The following is a 15206-nucleotide window of genomic DNA, read 5'->3' as shown; positions in this document are numbered from 1 at the left end:
GACGCCGTTGCATCATCGGAGGAGCGTGTCACGGCCGCAGCCGCTGTCGTCGCATCACTGAAGAAGGGTGTCGCCGCTGCAGCTGTCGCATCGCACTGCCGAAGCACCTCGCATCGCCGGAGAAGAGGGTTGACGTTGCATCAAACGCAGCCGCATTATCGGAGAAGCATTTCGCAGGCCCTGTCGCGGCTCAGAAGAATCGTGGAGTCGCCGCACGGCCATCGGGCGTGCACGCATTGTGTCGCATCAAGGAGAAGACGCTATTTTGTTTCATTGCACCAGATCTTCATCGCATCATGGCGTTGCGGGCCGCATCGCCACGGAAACGCAGTAAGAAACCGACGCATCACCTCTCCACGTGGAGAAGAATTGACGCATCATCGTCCCCTACGCATCAGTAGTGAACCGACGCATCACCGTTCTTGCGTGAAAAGAACTGACGCATCACCTTCCCTGCAACACTTTCGTTGTATAGCGTTACGCATCCAAAGGTACATTGAACTTAAAGTGTCGCATTTACCATCTTAAGAGAACTAAGCTATTTCTACCATTTTTAAGTACAGTATTATGGATTTTTGTCGTTTGTGGTCTTGTGTTAAATCTATATAAAAAATACTTATTTTTTATATAAAACTGTGTGGTGTCCATCTGTAGTGTTGTCACTGGATTACTGTATGTGTTCACAAATGCTTTACACACTATCTCTGAGATAAGCCTGTATGCTCATGCCAAGCTACCAAGGGGGTGAGCAGGGGTTATTTTAGGAGTGTAACCCCTTACCCTGACTAGAAGCAAGGGTCCCTATTTGTTCAAAGGTACCTACCTCTGCCAACTAGAGACCCCCAGTTCTAACATTCTACTTACAAAAAAATATCAAAAGCACGTTTCCCTTTGATGTTGGTTTAAACACTCCTCTCAACACGAAAATTTGCATCCATTTTCTTTGTTTTGTTAATTGCTAATTCACAATTGCTTTGTATTTAGGAATATAGATGTTTTACGAGGCAACCCAGAAGCACTCACACCGAACAGCGTAAGACTGATGATGAGAAAAGGGGACGCTAAGAATGATAGATGTCTGAAAGACATAAATGCCTCAAAAGAGAGCATGAAAACAACACATAGGTTAGGCACTAGAGTACAGAGGCTGATATTAACTGCCTAGATGCCTACTGTTTGGGAGTGAGAGATGATTTGGAATGTACAAAGTGGGGTTTTAGAAGGTGTCTAAAAGAGAGCAGGTCAAACATTCAAGGGGAACAGAGTTTCAGTCTCCATGTCAACAGGGACAGCACTTGCCAATCATGAACTTTAACTTTACCAAATCAATGCATTCTGGTAGTTGATGTTTTGGCTCATTTAAAATTGCCCCTCTTTGTGAAGTCAAGTTAATGGGTTGATACCCCGCCCGCCCTCTCTTAATCCCACAATCCACCTCAAACTCCTTTGTTGCACTGATAAAATTGGGCAACATTTTAAAAACATTTTTTTAACAATGTTTTAGTGCTGTTAAAATAACAGCCATGAATTTGAAGGTGGCAGTGATAGTGTAGAGTGGGCAAAAATTCTGACAATTTTATTACTAGACATGTTTTTCTTCTCCACATCATTATGAATACATTGCTGCCATTAGAGGGACGTGTAGTATTAATAAAGGATTGCTAGTGTTACAACACATTGTGATAAACAAAAAGGATCCAAACAAGGGAAACCTGCTGGATCTGGAGGGTTGAGAGGGCCCTCCAGATGCGAAGGGGGAGGAGGGATACGTCCTCCCAACATAAATCAATATAACCAAAGGGTATCCCACCCGGGGTCATGGGGTTTATTGAAAAATAGGCAAGGGGCACGATGTAGAGGGGTGGGTCACCACTCGTGGGTATGCTAGCTCCGCATGACTTGTGCGGGGAAGGAAAAAATTCCACGTGTCATGGGACATTACCCCTGCTGATCATGTACGGCATGCGCACTTACCACACAATCTAAATACATCGACCTGGGACTCTATACCCCTTGGGAACAAAAACAACATATGAATTGCAATAGCAATAACGTAATATACACAATCACATGCCCCTGTAACCTTCGGTATATAGGGATGACGACAAGAACAAACAAAATCAGAATCAATGAACACAGGAGAACTATATGGTGCAAGAGAACCTCCACAAAATTGACAACACAGTTCCTTGAGAAAGGACATTCTGACCTGGATGTGAAATGGACAATAATAGAAAGAATGGACAATACCAGGGCCCTTAAAAAGAAAATTACTGACCAAGGAACAACGCTGGGTGAATAAACTAGAGACACACAAATCGGGATTGAATGATGAAATTCCATGGGACAACTGAGATACTAACCATAATGAGCCCCGGGAGACACATATATATAGCTATATACTGATGAAGAAGACTCTCAGACTGCGTAGGGAATTATTTACCAGCAGTATTCAATCTGAGTACACCGCTTCTGATTATACCAGCGGAATAATTGAACATAATAGAACGCACCTATGTAGGATTCTATTCCACGAGGACTATGTAGGTGCATATTTCTCCCAATGCATATTTCTCCCAATATATTTATAGGATGCAATTCACTTATGAGCACACCGTTGGATTTGTGTAGTGGAATTATGTGGCATGGAGGATTGATATGGGCGAGAGCTGCACAGAATAGATATACAGGAAGACAGAGAGGGATAGGTAGTTTGTGCCCAAAGTTGTGAATGAACTCCAGAAAGAGGAGCAGAAAGAGTGTGTGAGAAAGAGGGAAATAAGGGGAGAACATGTGACAGACGCATAAAGAGGGAGCACCTGTGTATGCAGAAGACACCCAAAGAAGAGGAAGAGAGCATAGGATTGAGGGACAGAAACCTTGAAAAGGAACGGGAAAGAAACTGTGCGCGAAGACCTGAAGCCAACCACATGAGCGAAGCGGGATGAGTGTGTGAGAGAATGAGAGAGAGTGAGGAGTGAGAAAGTTTACGCGAGAGAGAGAGGCACTGGTTGCTCTTTCCAAAGAAACCTTCTTAATCCCAAAGTAGGGCAGGTATTCAGAGAGGCAATGATCTCCCACCAGCTGACGGCGAGGCACAGGGATGGGCACCCGACTGAGAGAGGCATGTGAGCCGACAGCGTGAGCAAGGAAAGAGAGGCTGTGCACATATTCTAGTTCCCGAATAAGAAAGTACAATGACAAAGATAATACCGCTTCTGTACTCGCTGACCGAAGCAATGGGCACCTAACAAAACTCGCCCATAAATAAACAAGGAGTGACGCAGAGAGAAAGAGAGAGAGAGCAGATCACGAGTTGGCTCAAATACTTGATGAAGCCTTTTGGACACTTTGGGAGCACAGAGTCCATGCTAGGTTGATTCGGCAGACATGAAAGCTATAAAATCAAGTGTCACTTGACAGAGAAGTGTTTGCCGTACAAGTGTCGAATGAAAGCATGCATTAATAATATAAAACATGAAAAGGTGAGAACAAATGAAGACAATTTCTTGATCCTTAACAGCATTCTTTGGAATCTAAAACACCGTACAACAAAGACAGCAGGACTCAAACCCTTTCCGTTCAGACTTAGCATCTTTGAAATTAACCTTTAAACCCCCAGTGAGACTCAATAAACGTGCAATCGTTGTGTAATCTCAGCATTAAAAGAATTGCCATAAAATCTATTCGAATAAATTGGCTGCACTTCGCAGTTGTACAAACTGAAGTTTAAACAGTTAACTCACCTGAGAGAGCAAAGGGACTAGATAACGGCTTGAACACTCTACAATTTGAAAGGAAATAAATAATCATAAACTGATGGTTCGCAAAACCCTTCAGCCGCAAGAGATGTACTCACAGAGCTGTCTGAAGACCAATAACAAGCCCGCTTTTGTGGACTTTTCAAGTGAGAAGGATAGGTGCTGGCTGGCTCCCTTTCTTGGATGCCTGAAACTGGACCAGGAACACACCTGCAGTTTTGCAAATCCTTCAGCCTTTAGGGCTGGTGTACAAATTCAGAAATAAGAATTCTAGCGGGGGCTCGGAAGCACACTCCAGACAGGGCTTGAAAAACACACTGTGTGTGGGGGAGGACCGAGAGGCTCTCCAAATTAAAAGTGCGGCACTGGGCTGTGTTTTTAGTGCTGCCTGAAAAGGCAGTGTAGGAGGGGGCTAGAATGGAAGAAGCAGCCGTCACTGCAGGGCCCATGTACCTGGGAGGGAGTGTTGTACTTAGGTGCAGATGGTGCCTCTTTCTTTCTTTTGTTAATTTTTAGTAACCAGAAAAATTTAATTAGGAGACGCTAACACAGTGCAACTTAAGACCACATTGAGCTGCGTACGGGCAACTCAATGCACTAATGTTTTTCTGGATGACATGGAAGAATGTGAACATAATCAATGATCAATAAAAGGAATTAGTATTTCTCAAAACCAAATAACCCGAGTCTCTTTGTTACGGAAGTGATCCACATCTAGCACAACTATCAAGATACTTCCCATACGAGTAAAGGTGCCATCAAAAAGGCATCAATCACCAAATGTTGTGTTTTTCCTGTATGACTAGCAAACAAATTCCTGTCTCAGCTCTCAAAGTGTTAATTGGAAGAATATTAACTAACAGGCTTCCCATGAGTTTGTTTAAAACAACAATACTTGCCTTGAGCATGCCCAGTGAAGACAAACGCATGAGGCTTTTGGGCACCCTCAATAAAAAATGAAAGAATTTTAATTTTATTTCGCAATTCGATTTTTGTGAGTTTTTCGGTCTCTTTTGGCACTTCCTGCTGCACTTTTTTTTTTTTTTACAGTTTAATGTAAGATGGAATGATGATATTAATGGTGAATAATTTTAACGTAATTCGTTGTGAGAGCAAATTTCAAAGGTAGTTTATTTGTAAAAACCCAATACTATTAGGTCACAGTGTATGTGCCAGAAATCCTTTTGAAATGATTCGGCATGCCTGACATAATGTCCATGAAACTCAGATGTTTTACAGATAATAAAATTAAAAAATCAACAAAACAGCAGAAATTGTAAGCGTTTGTGTGTGTCTAACGCCAATCATGATGTGATTTACGTTCAAAGAATAGATTGGGGAGATACTGTTTGTTAGACGGCGACCTCAGAGGAGCCCGGAAAGGGGGTCCTGATTACCCTGAGACCCACCCTCAAAGTATCGTAGCCGGGCACTGGCGGGAGACTCCCCAGGGGGAGGAATCTCGCAGCTAGGATCGTACTTCTGGCGCCACACGACACAGAGTAATCACACCGGTTGTTCTCAGAAACAATCTTTATCAAGTAGGTTATCACGGCAAATATGTACAAGGTATTCACGGGTTCAAGAGTCTCGGAAAGGTAGGGGGGTAGCGGGACAGTCTTTGGCAAAAGTTCAAGCAGGGACGTACCCGGCGCACAGCTCACAATCCTCGAGCCGGGGGATACGGGGTCGTAGTCGGGGTCCGGCGGGACCGGGAGAGTCTGGGGGAGCCGCGAGTCACTCAGCGGGCTCAGGTACAGGTTCAGGGGTGTCCGATCTTCAAGGAGCCGCGAGTCACTCAGCAGGCTTAGGCGCAAGTTCAGAGATGTTACGATCTTTCAGGAGCCGCGAGTCACTCAGCAGGCTTAGGCACAGGTTCAGAGGTGGTACGATCTTCCAGGAGCCGCGAGTCACTCAGCAGGCTTAGGCACAGGTTCAGAGGTGGTACGATCTTCCAGGGGCCGCGAGTCACTCAGCAGGCTTAGGCGCAAGTTCAGAGATGTTACGATCTTTCAGGAGCCGCGAGTCACTCAGCAGGCTTACGTTGTTCCAGCGTCCAATCTCCGGACCGACCCGAAGCACCCCCTGTTATAGGTCGACCCCTCTTTGATGTCCGGGGTCGGTCGAGGCAGGGGTCTTGTCACCTGGGGGTCGCTTGTCGGGGTTTCCTGCTATTGTCTTTTGATCTCGTTCAGGGCCGGGCCGGGAGGAGTCCCAGACACCCAGCAGGCGTGGAGCCAGCTCTCAGGGAGGCCGGAGGGCCGATCGAAACCCATCGTCCCAGGGGAGTCCAGAGGTGCGATAGAAACTGCTCCTCCCTCTCTCATCCCCCGGGAAGTGTGATGTCCTCCAGCCGGAGTGGCGCCTCTAGGCCAGGGTCGCGCTGGGGCCGGGCGGCCATCTTGACGCATGAAGTGGGCCTGCGGGCCCGGGGTGGCCGAAAGGAGAGAGGCCATGGACGGGGATGTCCGGGCCGGGTGTGGGTGTTCTGGTAGGAAGGACCGGCTGGGCCGGGTGGTTGGGGCGGCAGGTACCAGGTTTCGGTGGTGCGGGTGCACGGCGGGCCGTTCTGCGAGGCCGGGTCCAACACGCGTCCCCCCCAGCTGAAAGCCGGAGAGAACTGCCCATCATCTTGGGGGGTTCTCTTCGCTGAGGCGGAAGAACCGGGAGAGGCCGTCAGCGTTGGCGTGGTCCGTACCAGGGCGGTGTTCTACGGTGAAATCCATCCCCTGGAGGGAGATTGACCACCGCAGTAGCTTGGGGTTTTCTCCTCGCATCTGCATGAGCCACCGCAAGGGCCGATGGTCAGTTTGGACTCTGAAATGCGTGCCGAACAGGTAGGGTCGTAGCTTCTTGAGTGCCCAGACCACGGCAAAGGCTTCGCGCTCTATGGTGCTCCACCTCTGCTCTCGGGGCAGCAGCCGCCGACTGAGGAAGGCGACGGGCTGGTCTAGGCCTTGGTCATTCACTTGGGACAGGACGGCCCCAATGCCATGTTCGGAGGCATCGGTCTGGACTAGGAACTCCTTGGCATAGTCGGGAGCCCGGAGGACGGGAGCAGTGCACATGGCCTTTTTTAGAGCATCGAAAGCCTCCTGGCAGGCAGCCGTCCACTGCACCTTCGTTGGCTGTTTTTTAGATGTGAGTTCGGTGAGAGGGCCGACCAGGCTGCCATATCCCCGAATGAAGCGTCGGTAGTATCCTGTGAGTCCCAGGAAGGCTCGGACCTCCGTCTGGGTGATTGGTGGTTCCCAGGCCAGGATGGCGTCGATCTTTGGTTGTAGAGGGGCTACCTGGCCGCTCCCGACCCGGTGCCCCAGGTAGACTACGGAGCTTTGTCCGATCTGGCACTTGCTAGCTTTTATTGTGAGGCCTGCCTGGCGCAGGGCGGTTAGCACCCTCCGGAGGTGCTGGAGATGCCCACTCCACTCCGAACTGAAGACGGCGATATCGTCTAGATATGCCGCGCTGAACTGTTCCAACCCGGCCAGGACCCTATTCACCAGTCGCTGGAAAGTGGCCGGGGCATTTTTCATCCCGAAGGGCATCACGCGGAAGCGGTAGTGCCCGTCGGGGGTGGAGAAAGCGGACCGCTCCTTGGCCCCTTCGGTGAGCGCAATCTGCCAGTATCCGCAGGTGAGGTCGAATGTGCTGAGGAACCGAGCTGCCCCTAGTCGGTCAATGAGTTCGTCGGCTCGTGGAATGGGGTGGGCATCGGCTCGGGTAACATCATTGAGCCCCCGGTAATCCACGCAGAATCGGAGCTCGGGGGCGACACCGGGGGCCGCTGCCTTCGGGACCAGGACCACGGGGCTGGCCCAGGGACTGTCAGAGGGCTCAATCACCCCCAGGGTCAGCATCTTCGAGACTTCATCTTGAATGCAGGCCCGGACCCGGTCAGGAACCCGGTAGGCTCGGTGTCTCACCGGCGGGCTGTCCCCGGTGTTCACGTCATGAACACACCAGTTGGTGACCCGGGGGGTCAGAGAGAAGAGGTCGGCAAATTGTCTTAGGAGCTGGCGGCAGTCCGCTTGTTGTTGGGCAGTGAGGGCTGGGGAAAGGTTCACTCCCTCCACGGAGCCATCCTGCTCCTTGACACACAGGAGGTCCGGGAGGGGATCTGACTCATCTTCGGCCCCGTCATCGGTGGCCAGCAGGAGGCTCAGTTCTGTCCGCACGAAGTGAGGCTTGAGTCGGTTCACGTGCAGGACCCGGAGGGGGTCCCGTGGCGACTGGACGTCCACCAAGTACGTAACTGGACTCTTTCGCCCCACCACCTTGTACGGCCCAGTCCATCGGTCCTGGAGGGCGCCAGGCTTCACGGGGGCCATGACCCACACCTGCTGGCCCGGCTGGAACTCAACCAGAGTGGCATTCTGGTCGTACCAGCGTTTCATCTCTTCTTGACTCGCCTCCAGGTTGGCCTCGGCCAGTTCTCGGAACTTCCTGGTCTGGTTCCGGAGGGCCAAGACGTATTGGAACACATCTCGGGGAGTGGTCTGGGGTGTCGCCTCCCACTCTTCCTTTACCAAACTGAGGGGACCTCGGACGGGGTGCCCATAGAGCAACTCAAACGGGCTGAATCCTAGGGACTTCTGGGGGACCTCTCTATACGCGAACAATAGGCAAGGGAGCAGGACATCCCACTTCCGCCGGAGGGGTTCGTCTAGGCCAGTGATCATCCCTTTCAAAGTCCTATTAAATCTTTCTACTAGGCCGTTTCCTTGGGGATGGTACGGGGTAGTGAACTTATAGGACACCCCACATTGTTGCCACAGGGACGTCATATACTTTGAGATGAAATTAGTGCCGCGATCGCTCACGACCTCGCGGGGAAACCCCACCCTGGAAAAGATCCCCATCAGGGCCCGGCCCACCACAGGGGCCGTAATGGTGCGCAGGGGGATAGCCTCTGGGTATCGGGTGGCGTGGTCCACTAGGACCAAGATAAAACGGTGGCCTTGGGAGGTGGGGGGGTCCAGTGGTCCCACGATGTCGATCCCGACTCGTTCGAAGGGGGTACTGACGACCGGGAAGGGTTGGAGGGGAGCCTTGAGTTTCCCTCCACTCTTTCCACTAGCCTGGCACGTGGGGCAGGACTTGCAATGGGCCTCTACTGCTGCTCTCATCTTAGGCCAGTAAAAATGGGTCACAAGACGGTTGTACGTCTTGTCCTGTCCCAGGTGACCGGCGAGGGGGACGTCGTGGGCTAAACCCAGGAGGAAATCTCGGAAGCGGAGGGGTACTACCAGTACCCGTCCCGATCCCAGCTCCACCGACTTCTGCTCACTGTACAGGATGCTATTCTCCCAATAGATTCGGTGCGTCCCGGTCTGGTCCCCTGCGGCTTGGCCCTCGGCTTGGCGCCGCAGCCCGACCAGGGAAGGACAAGTGGCTTGCTCCCTGCAAAACTCTTCCCGAGTGGGTCCGCCCTCGTGGCGCCATTGGGCCAACTCGGGTAGATCGCCTAACTCAGGGACTGGGTCAGGGTCGGATGGTGTGGGTTCATCGCTAGCGACGGACCCTTCTGAGGGGGGGACGGAAGGACCCTCGGCGGGGACTGTTCTGATCTCTTCGATCGGGGTGCTCTCGACCTCCCTCTGGGGAGTGAGTCGGGCGGACATAGAGCGGGTGGTGGCGCACACCCACTCGGGGAGTCCCATCATTCCCAAGTGGGCCTTACGCTCCACGTGCTTCCATGGGGAACTCTCTAGGTCGTTCCCTAAAAGGCAGTCGACCGGCTGGGAGGTTCTTACGGCCACCTTGAGTTTGCCTATCACCCCTCCCCACTCAAATGGCACCAGGGCTACCTGGCACATGCTCTCTCGATTGTCTGCGGATATAACAGGGCAAAAGACGTTGGGGAGGATCTGCTCTTCGGGGACTAGGTGCCTGAGGACACCGGTGATACTGGCCCCGGTGTCTCGCAGGGCCTCTACTTGGTGGCCATTGATTTTGACAAGTTGCCCATACTTCTGGGTGTTGGAGGGGAGGAGGCTACCAGGGATCATCTCCCTATCTCCCAGGGATACTAGGGCCATTGCTGCGGGTTCCCACTCCTCGGCTTCCTCTACTCCCTCCCCCAGGGCTACGTTGGCTATCTGTCTCGTCGGGGGGACTTGGGGGGCCATGGGGCACTCTGGGTCATTGGCGTAGTGCCCGGGTTTCTGGCAGCGAAAACATGTGACGGTCACCCGGTGTCCCCGTTTCCCAGGGGGCCCGGTTACTGGTGGAGGGGGTGCCGGGAAAGGTGGAGGTGGTGTCTTCGGGGGGCTAGGCTGGGACTCTCTCGGCCCTCCCTGGTTCCCTCCCCCTCTCTGGCGGGGTGGTCCCTGACTGGTTCGGGGGTACTCTCCTACCATGCCCCGGGAGACCCGGGTGTTGGTCCAGCGGTCGGCCTCCACAGCCAGCTTCCGGGGATCTGTGAGCTTACTGTCCAGCAGATGCTGACGTAGTTCTACGAAGCAGTTCGCAGCTAGATGTTCCCACAACATGAGATCAGTGAGTTCGGCCAGGGTGGTGACCTTGCTGCCCTTGGTCCACCCATCGAAGGCCCGACTGAAAAAGTTTACATATTCCACCCATGTGGTGCCCGGGATCTTCCTGCAGTCCCGGAACCGTTGACGGTACATTTCTGGGGTGAGGCCGTATCTTGTGAGGAGAGCCTCTTTCATGTGGCTGTAGGAGGTCTGCAGGGAGAGGGGTAGGTCGAGCAGGGTGTCCCTTCCTTCGCTCAGAAACCGCCCCCACAACCCCGCCCCCCAGTCCTTCTCTGGGATCCGATGGGAGGTCATGGCGACCTCGTAGGCCCGAAACCATTGCTGAATGTCATCGTTTTTATAATATTCCTTGACCACATCCTTCGGGATGTGGACCCTCTGTTCCGCTGGGGAGACCGCCTCTCGGTTACTTGGGGGCCTCCCTTCCTCGTTTCGGGCCTTGAGCTCGAGTTCCTTTAAGCTGCGTTCGTGCTCCAGCTGGAGCTTCCTTCCTTCATGCTCTCGTTGGAGCTTTTTCTCCTCCAGTTCGCCTTGCACACGCATTTGTTCTACCGCTAGCTTTTTTTCCGCTAGCTTCAACTCGCCCTCAATTTTGAGTTTGGCCAGCTCTAGTTCATGATTGCGGCTTCTCTCTCTGTCCGCGAGTTCTTCTGGGGAGAAGCCCCCGTCTGGTACACCTCCTCGCACCTGATTGCTGCTGCTTTCACTTTGGGGAGGTTCGGTTTCGTCGGGGCGCTCCCCCGTGCTTTCCGGGCGGGAGGCTCCGGTCTCCACCCAGGTTTTCAGTGCTTTCTGCAAATCTTCCTTTGTGTTGAGACCAGTGGTAGCGATTTTAAGTTCCTTGCAAAACTGCTTCAGCTCCTTGTGTGTATATTCCTCTAGATGCTCCACCTGGAACACCCTGTTGGCGTTGGTTTCTGCGGGGCTCATGGCGCTTCCTTCTGCCATCCTTGTCGGTGGTGCGTCCGTTGTTCACGGTACGATCTCTAGGTGATGGGCCCGAATCCCACCGCTGCCACCAATGTTAGACGGCGACCTCAGAGGAGCCCGGAAAGGGGGTCCTGATTACCCTGAGACCCACCCTCAAAGTATCGTAGCCGGGCACTGGCGGGAGACTCCCCAGGGGGAGGAATCTCGCAGCTAGGATCGTACTTCTGGCGCCACACGACACAGAGTAATCACACCGGTTGTTCTCAGAAACAATCTTTATCAAGTAGGTTATCACGGCAAATATGTACAAGGTATTCACGGGTTCAAGAGTCTCGGAAAGGTAGGGGGGTAGCGGGACAGTCTTTGGCAAAAGTTCAAGCAGGGACGTACCCGGCGCACAGCTCACAATCCTCGAGCCGGGGGATACGGGGTCGTAGTCGGGGTCCGGCGGGACCGGGAGAGTCTGGGGGAGCCGCGAGTCACTCAGCGGGCTCAGGTACAGGTTCAGGGGTGTCCGATCTTCAAGGAGCCGCGAGTCACTCAGCAGGCTTAGGCGCAAGTTCAGAGATGTTACGATCTTTCAGGAGCCGCGAGTCACTCAGCAGGCTTAGGCACAGGTTCAGAGGTGGTACGATCTTCCAGGAGCCGCGAGTCACTCAGCAGGCTTAGGCACAGGTTCAGAGGTGGTACGATCTTCCAGGGGCCGCGAGTCACTCAGCAGGCTTAGGCGCAAGTTCAGAGATGTTACGATCTTTCAGGAGCCGCGAGTCACTCAGCAGGCTTACGTTGTTCCAGCGTCCAATCTCCGGACCGACCCGAAGCACCCCCTGTTATAGGTCGACCCCTCTTTGATGTCCGGGGTCGGTCGAGGCAGGGGTCTTGTCACCTGGGGGTCGCTTGTCGGGGTTTCCTGCTATTGTCTTTTGATCTCGTTCAGGGCCGGGCCGGGAGGAGTCCCAGACACCCAGCAGGCGTGGAGCCAGCTCTCAGGGAGGCCGGAGGGCCGATCGAAACCCATCGTCCCAGGGGAGTCCAGAGGTGCGATAGAAACTGCTCCTCCCTCTCTCATCCCCCGGGAAGTGTGATGTCCTCCAGCCGGAGTGGCGCCTCTAGGCCAGGGTCGCGCTGGGGCCGGGCGGCCATCTTGACGCATGAAGTGGGCCTGCGGGCCCGGGGTGGCCGAAAGGAGAGAGGCCATGGACGGGGATGTCCGGGCCGGGTGTGGGTGTTCTGGTAGGAAGGACCGGCTGGGCCGGGTGGTTGGGGCGGCAGGTACCAGGTTTCGGTGGTGCGGGTGCACGGCGGGCCGTTCTGCGAGGCCGGGTCCAACACTGTTAGTTGAACTGAATACAGGTGATATAGGGCAGAGCAAGATGATTATTTTTTCGGGGTCTACATAGAGTTTATGTAGAGCATCTCAGTTTTGTAGGCAGGAATACATGAGCATGCAGTGTGAGATCCACAGTTTTCCGATAATGAGTGCGGAACAACGGCAGAATCATGTGTAGACTCTTTACAGTAAAAAGAAACCAAGCACTAGAGTTCATAAAAACAAGCCCGCAATCAGCCCAGCCCAGGATAAGAAACCCGAAACAAGCCCATCCCCAAAAAGATGATATTATGACACTAAGGGCAATAGTTACATAAGTCTTTATTTCTTCGGCCTACATTAGAATTGCCTGAGTTTATTCATCATTAATATTATTAAGATGATTATTGTGTCTAGTATTTTGGGAAACGAAGGGAGCAGAATAAACAAGCTTCAGTAATGTCACCTTTCATCAAAACGAGTTTGCTTTTAAAGGAAGGGATCTGAGAGGATGTGGCACAATATACAGAGTTGCCAACTTTGGTACTGGGGAACTGGGTTCGAGTCTCGGCTCTCCCTAAAAAAACATTCTGATCGTAACAAATAAACATAAACAGTGCCAATAGAAACCAAATAGGAATGGAACAAAATAACAAATGCTGATCCAACTACGCCAACAGTTGAAGCAATGGTGGAACTCTCCATGAAAGAAGCTGTGCGTGCTGATGCTACCTGTGGTTGAAGCAATGGTTAAACTCTCTTCGTGAATGAAACTGCGCATGCTGATGCAACAAAAGCAGCATGGGCTACAAAAGCATTGAAATGTAGAAACTTGTCACCACTCACCTAGTTCCTGATGCCGTCAGCAGAGTGTGTTTCAGTGTTTCGCTTGCCAAGCACAGAAAACACCACATTCCTAAAACACGAGCGAGAGGAAAACCAAAAAATTAAGCGTCGCAACAATCATAAATCGACAGGAATGTAGAGTGAATGTAATAGGGACAGTCGCCATGGAAGGGAACTAAGCACACAAAGGAGGGACAAATACAACAATACACTGATGAAAAGCCCACATTTGGAACGGCACAAACAATAACCAATGGAAATCGATGGGCATGCCAAAAGCCTGCAGAGGAGATACAGCATGTCGAGAGACAGCCATGTGTGCTGCCTAGGCTAGACCTAAAAATGATAGATGGAATGCTTGGATTAATCTGAAACTTGGGTCTGGACACAAGATCTATTGTTAACAATTTTTCTAAATGTACATAGTGTGTGCTTTGGCTCCACCCAGGGGAGTACTCTTCTCTCACTTGATGCCACTGGATGTTTAGTGTATTATTCCCCCTTCTAGGAAGTGCTTCCCTTGGGATGCATGAGTGACTAATCTACATCTGAACAGCACATACAAGCACAACAATGTCACCGTCAACTATCTCCTATATGTATTTTAGACAGAAAACAATCTTTCTTTGCTACTTTTTCCCAGCACTGGCAAAATCAATAGGGCTAGATTTAATATGATAAACTCCATTTAAGCATGCAACAGGCTTAAACTGTATTTGTGAATGCTTGTGTACGAATTAGCCCATTTAAACCAGAACTAGTGTCTTTGTCAATACTAGTTGTGAAGGATATACTGAGGAAGGTTTGTTTCTCCAGTGGAAAGGCCTAGCAAAGAGTGAACCATTTGGGGGCTGATGTGAGATGGATATCAGAGGTGAAAGATTGCTTTTCTAATTTGTCAATTTTGCATGTTTGAGGTGAATACTGGGTGCCCTGGTTGGTTATTTCTTCTTATTTTACTCCTCTTTCACTCAGTCTGATTCTTAGGTGTATCCCAATTCGCTGCACAGATGGTGCAAACATTTGGCCATCTCTGGATGCAGGAGAAAATGTGTGATGTTGGAGCACTTGTGCATACCTGCGGTTGTTTTCAAGGCTTCATTTCACCTGCCTGGGGCATTGAGGGATACCAGCCATTTTAGGCTGCTAGGAGACACACAAAATGCATCACCTTGGCAAAAGGGAGTCACTAGAAGCAGTGTCCTGTTGCCACGGGGCAAAGTGGCATTCCTACTGTACCCCATACCTTGGTAGCTGATCTGAGGTGGCGATCTGTTCAGTGAATACAATTTGACTTGGTTTAAGAAAGAAAAAAACAGAACCAAAATCAGGTTGTCATGTGGGAATACATATGCCTGTTCTAAGCCAATTTTGAAGGTGTGTAAAGGATTCACCTTGCACAGTTTCGTCTATGATCACTGAAGTTTTAGGTCTGAACCTTCATTACAACTTCCACCATAGTATTTTTAAGACTATAAAAGATACTTGTGCTAATCTGGAGTTTTTAGTGACACAATGGGATGTGGCACACAGATACTTTGAAGGAATGGTGTCACTTTTTAGATCGCCTAAGGAGAACATTCCTGCATTTATATCAGAAGGGTGGAGGTCAGGTGACAGGTGGATGTAAGGTTAGCGCCGGTGGAGCGAAATATGTACATGGTGTGAATTGTGACTACTGGAGTAATACTGAGACTTTCATTCCATACTGCCCTCTAAATTATACCCCAAGTTGCTAGAAGAGACACAGATTTTACAATACTGTGCTATGTTGTATGTGATTTTATTAGATCATACAGGGCAACCCAGTATACCCCCACAGAACTGGGTACTGTAACCAGGGCCGGACTGGCCTTGGAG

The 15206-nt window shown here is 51.2% G+C and overlaps 1 protein-coding gene across 1 annotated transcript in view; it reads right to left on the bottom strand.

The window, feature by feature from the left end:
- PAFAH2 (platelet activating factor acetylhydrolase 2) overlaps positions 1-15206 on the bottom strand; it is a 184525-nt gene that overhangs the window by 121467 nt on the left and 47852 nt on the right. Inside the window, exon 2 of the mRNA XM_085647793.1 lies at positions 13347-13416. The gene's annotated coding sequence lies outside the window, so the exon portion shown is untranslated. The remainder of the gene's footprint in view (positions 1-13346; positions 13417-15206) is intronic.

Source organism: Triturus cristatus, chromosome 3_2 (assembly GCF_964204655.1).
Source record: "Triturus cristatus chromosome 3_2, aTriCri1.1, whole genome shotgun sequence".
NCBI lineage: Eukaryota > Metazoa > Chordata > Amphibia > Caudata > Salamandridae > Triturus > Triturus cristatus.
Note: the sequence above shows the minus strand (reverse complement) of the source record. Positions and strands in the feature narration are given on the sequence as shown.